Below are 6,127 nucleotides of genomic sequence, written 5' to 3' on the forward strand. Positions count from 1 at the left end.
CAGTAGCTGTCAAGCCAGTACTTTGGGCCAAGATTAGTGTATCTGTGATTTGTTCTTGAGCTATATGATTAGGGGATCTTAGTCCCGGTCCAGTATGAGATCTATAAATACTTGTAATATGGAAAAGGAGGATTCAAGTATTGAATAAATCAGAAACAAACTACTCCACTTATCTGTTCTTGTGTGGCATGAGTATGCTACGCCCTCGTCGGATTCCTCACGTCATCGGAGATCTGCGACGAGATCCTCCTAGTGGCCAAGGGACATGATAGTGGTATCAGAGCCATTCATCCTCGACGGTGATCGATGAGTTGGCCAAACTGTTGAGAAGAAGAGAAGGCAACACGGCACCCACCACCAAGCTGTTGGTGGGACACACTTTGTGTTAGAATCCTTGGAGATGGAGTCAAAGCAGAACGAAGCAAGGTGGGAAAAGATGATGGCTACCATCGAGACGCTCACGGTGAAAGTGCAGAAGATGGGAGGGGTACAACGACAGCTTCTGGGTCAATTTGAATTGACTGCAGAAGTGGTGAGACAGGCCTCAGAAGAGCGTGATCGGCTGTCCAGGCAAGTGGAGGCAAATGGTACGGAATTGGCAAGGATCAGGCTAGAGGCTATGGCGGAGAACACGGAGAGGCATGCCGAGGAGTGAGGAGGAGTTGAGGGAACCTGCGGGTGGGAGGAGAGAGCAAAATCAAGGTGATCGAAGGAACCATGATCATGGGGAACCCTAGGGGTTTGAGAGAGATGCCATGCATATGCATATACCGAAGATGATGTTCCCAAGGTTTGATGGGGTGGAACCAGGAATTTGGTTGACCAAATGTGAAGATTATTTTAGGATGTATAGGGTGCCCGAAGCTATGAAGGGGGTGGCTGCAAGTGTATAGGTTGAAGGGAGGAGTAGGATACTAGAGAACCTTGTCCAGAGCAGTGTTAGAGAAGTTTGGGGCCAAGGAATATCCTAGAGCCATGAGGAGATTGTTGGGTATAAGGCAGAGAAGGGGAGTAGAGGAGTACATCAAGGAGTTTGAATAAGCTAGATATGTTGCTGTGGTGCACAACCACCAACTGGATGACACCTTTTTGAGATCTCAGTTTGTTGAAGGTTTGAAGGGTGAAATACAAGGAATAGTGATGGCTTAGCTTCCAAAGTGGCCTAAACCAATATAAACTGTTGTGCATCATCGATGTGCTCCTGCACGTACCATCAAGTCACAAGCAAAGACGTCATCCTACCCAAAAGCATCACGTGGATAATCCAGTGGTGCGCAGTCAGGTCACAAACACCGACACCATCTGAGGTAAAGCCCTCTGAATAAAAAACAGACCAAAAGGACATCGCGAGTGTGGAAGTAAGTTTTTCTAGCAAGAGTTTTTTTAAATAACAGAACGTTGGGAGTGTGGAAGTATGTTTTTCTAGCAAGAGTTTTTTTAAATAACAACATACCTAACGTTTCTTTTATTTATGTTCAAAAAAGATGCAGGTAGAGCTTGATATCGATTAAACCCCACTGGTCCCTCGCCTCACCCATGCAAGAGCCAACCATTTGAAGTCACCTTTGCGTACGGGAGAGACAAGGCAGACCAGGAAGCAAAAGAAGCAGAAAAAAACAAAGAAAAAGAAAGCTATTAAATATGATAAGGATGGATTCGAGATTTTCGATGAATCTTTGATTTCAGCATTCGTCCCCTTTTGAGTGTCCAGAAGAGTGGTTCACTGGCGCTAAAGAACATGGGTGCAAAGGCCAGGTGTCACCTTTTGACCCTAAAATGCGTCGTAAACTTGCTGATTAGGTGAACACACTGAAGTTATTAATAGAAATAATTGATAACAGATTCAATTATCCCAAGTAAGGGCGAACTTGGTTATTTTCAGCGACTAGGAAACATTAGTAACAATATTTTTTGTCCATGTTCCCGGTGTTTTTCCATGCAGGTTGACATATGTTCAATATCTAGAGAAATTCTACCAAGATGATGTAGGCCAAGGATTGCCAGGGATTGAGTATGCAATCAGAGGCAACCAAGATGTAGATGATGTTTTTGCTGATGGACAGATGGCAAGCCAAAATCACATCAACTACTATGCTCTATGTGTTCGCTATGAAGACAAAATTTTCAGACGAGAAGCCTACGATTACAGAGTCTTCTTACCTACATTCTTATCTCTTAGTAGCTATTTTTTCGATTTTTTCAGACAACAACAGATGCAGTTACTTTTTTTTAGCATGCTAACGTTTAGAAATTTCACGTTTTACAGTTACTTCTAACAACTCCGGAGGAACATGAGACTGATTTTGGCTTGACATTTAAATACATCAAAATGCGCTATTCGAAGGAAGATTTATTACGAGCATCTTTAGTGAGTAACTTATTTTTGTCAGCTTTTTATTATTGAATCAGTAGGGGGTCAAAATAATCCACACAACAAATGATATGCAATACTCACACTAGTAGTACTTACTACTAGTGTTTTAACCGAGTCGCTGAAAATAACAAAGTTCGCCCTTACTTGGGATAATTGAATCTGTTATCAATTATTTTTGTTAATAACTTCAGTGCGTCCACCTGATTAGCAAGTTTACGACACATTTTAATGTTAAAAGGTGAGACCCAGCCTTGGTACCCATGTTCTTTATCTGGACCAGTGAACCAATCTTGTGGACACCCAAGCCGCGACGACGGGATGAGTGCTGGAATCAAAGATTCATCGAAAATTTCGAATCCATCCTTTCATATTTAATAGCTTTCTTTTTCTTTGTTTGTTTTTCTACTTCTTTTGCTTTCTGATCTGCCTTGTCTCTCTAGCACGCAAAAGTGACTTCAATTGGTTGGCTCTGGCACGGGTGAGGCGAGGGACCGGTGGGGTGTACTTGATATCAAACTCTACCTGCATCTTTTTTGAACATAAATAACAGAAACGTTAGGTATGTTGTTATTTAACAAAAAAACTCTTGCTAGAAAAACATATATCACACTCCCTACGTCCTTTTGGTCTGTTTTTGATTCAGACAACTTTATCTAAGATGGTGTTCCTTCGTTGCCATTTACATCAGCTACCTTTTCGGCAGCCTCAACTTCTGCAATTAGTTCCTTTTGTGTAGGGTCATTTCTAAGTTCTGTTAGAATGTCGCCAAGATCACAATCGTCACCACCTTTGCGTTGTTCGAGGACTGTTGGTGGTGGTTTAGTTGATCCGCTTTTGTTTCCAACATCCCCAATAGTCTATATGTTCATACAAGAAAAAGGAACGATGTACATATTTGATGAAAACTAAAATGGGTGAATTAAAAAATATATGATTTTTGTCCATGGACTGATAGTCACGTGTTGGACCTCTGTCAATGGGTTGTCATCAGCAAACCCTTTCATGGCAACCCCCTTTTTGTTCCCATCTTCGAGATTAAACTGGCTTTTGGGGAAACTAGAAACAATCTCGACATCTACATGCATCTGTGATGTAAAAAAGACATTTAAAACGTATTATTACTGAGATAGTGCTACTGCATGGTTTATATATAAGTGCACAAGGATTATTATAGTGTTATTATTGTGGGGTTATATAATAGTTGAAAGGGAAATATGCTTACACCTTTTTCTAAATGATTTTGGTGGTTGAATTGCCCAACACAAATAATTGGACTAACTAGTTTGCTCTAGATTATACGTTCTACAGGTGCCAAAGGTTCAACACAAACCAATAAAAGTCCAAGAAAGAGTTCAAATAAAAAGAGCAAAGAAAGCCGAAGGCTGCCCTGGTCTGGTGCACCGGACTGTCCGGTGTACCACCGGACAGTGTCTGGTGCACCAGGGAGAATTCCCTCCAACTGCTAAGCTTCGGGTTTCAGAAAATGGCTCTCCGCTATAATTCAACGGACTGTCCAGTGTAGCACCGGACTGTCCGGTGTGCCAGCGGAGCAACGGCTAACTGCGCCAATGGTCGTCTGCAAAAGTCTACAGTGAACAGTGCAACTGCGCGCGCAGAAGTCAAAGCAGGCGCCAGATGGCGCACCGGACAGTGAACAGGACCTGTCCGGTGCACCACCGGACTGTCCGGTGGCCCACATGTTAGAAGCTCCAACGGTCGAACCCTAACGGTTGGGTGACGTGGCTGGCGCACCACACAGTGTCCGGTGGTGCACCGGACTGTCCGGTGCGCCATACGACAACAGCCTTCCCCAACGACCATTTTGGTGGTTGGGGCTATAAATACCCCCCAACCACCACTCTTCAAGGCATCCAAACATTCACTACTCCTCATTCAATACAAGAGCAATGCACAACACTCCAAGACACAAATCAAAGCCACCGATCGAATCGAAGTCCACAATTCAACTCTAGTTTTTAGGACTTATGAGAAGATCGACTTGTGTTCTTTTGTTGTTCTTGTTGCTTGGTTGGCCTTTCTTCTTTCTCTCATTTTTACTCTCAAAGCCTTGTAAGCGAAGCAAGAGACACCAATTGTGTGGTGGTCCTTGCGGGGTCTAAGTGACCCGGGAAATCAAGGAAAGAAGCTCACTCGGTCTAAGTGACCATTTGAGAGAAGGAAAGGGTTGAAAGAGACCCGGCCTTTGTGACCACCTCAACGGGGAGTAGGTTTGCAAGAACCGAACTTCGGTAAAACAAATCACTGTGTCATCCGCTCTTATTCGCTTGTGATTTATTTTCGCCCTCTCTTTCGGACCTGATTATATTTCTAACGCTAACCCCGGCTTGTAGTTGTGCTTAAGCCCGGTCATTTTATTGCAAAATGTCCATTATCAAGTGATAGTGACAGGGGCGACGACAAGAAGGGAAAGAGAAGAGAAAAGAAGAAGTAACACAAGAAGAAGGGCGGCGATGCCCATATTTGTCGGGAGTGGGACTCCGATGAGAGCTCCACCGACTCCTCCTCCAACGAGGACGCCGCAAACATCACCGTCAACAAGGGACTCCTCTTCCCCAACGTCGGTCACAAGTGCCTCATGGCAAAGGACGGCAAAAAGAAGGTAAAATCTAGAGCCTCCACTAAATATGCAACATCTAGTGATGAGGCTAGCTCTAGTGATGATGAGGATGATTTGCTCACCCTTTTTGCCAACTTAAACATGCAACAGAAAAGAAAAATTGAATGAATTAATTAGTGCTATTCATGAGAAGGATGAACTCTTGGATAGCCAAGATGACTTCCTTATTAAAGAAAATAAGAAGCATGTTAAAGTTAAAAATGCTTATGCTCAGGAGATAGAAAAATGTGAAAACTTAACTAGTGAGCTAAGCACTTGCCATGACACTATTTCCAACCTTAGATGTGAAAATGCTAAATTGATTGCTAAGGTTGAGAAATTAGATATTTGTGATGATTCAATTGTTAATCTTAGAAATAATAATGCTAATTTAATTGCTAAGGTTGACAAGTTGAATGCATCTCTTTCTAGCCTTAAAATTGAGAATGAAGAATTAATTGCTAAGGCTAAAGATTTAAATGATTGCAATATTTTTATTTCCAATCTTAGAGATAAGAATGCTATTTTACATACTAAGATTGTTGAATTAAATACTTGCAAACCCTCTACATCTACCGTTGAGCATGCTACTATTTGCACTAGATGTAGAGATATTAATGTTGATGCTATTCATGATCACCTAGCTTTAATTAAACAACAAAATGATCACATAGCTCAACTTAGCGCTAAAATTAATGAGCATGACTTAGAAAATGAAAATTTTAAATTTGCTAGAAGCATGCTCTATAGTGGGAGACGCCCAGGCATTAAGGATGGCATTGGCTTCCAACAGGGAGATAATGTCAAGCTTAGTGCCCCTAAGAAATTGTCTAATTTTGTTAAGGGTAAGGCTCCCATGGTTCAGGATAACGAGGGCTACATTTTATACCCTGCCAGTTATCCCGAACACAAAATTAGGAAAATTCATTCTATGAAGCCTCACTCTGGCTCTCATCATGCTTTTATGTATAAGAGTGAGGCATCTAGTTCTAGGCAATCCACTCATGTTAAATTGCCTAAAAAGAAATCTCCTATTGCATCAAATGATCGTAACATTTCATTTAAGACCTTTGATGCATCATATGTTTTAACTAACAAATCAGGCAAAGTAGTTTCCAAATATGTTGGGGCCAAAC

This window comes from Zea mays, chromosome 8 (genome assembly GCF_902167145.1).
Source record: "Zea mays cultivar B73 chromosome 8, Zm-B73-REFERENCE-NAM-5.0, whole genome shotgun sequence".
NCBI classification, from domain to species: Eukaryota; Viridiplantae; Streptophyta; class Magnoliopsida; order Poales; family Poaceae; genus Zea; species Zea mays.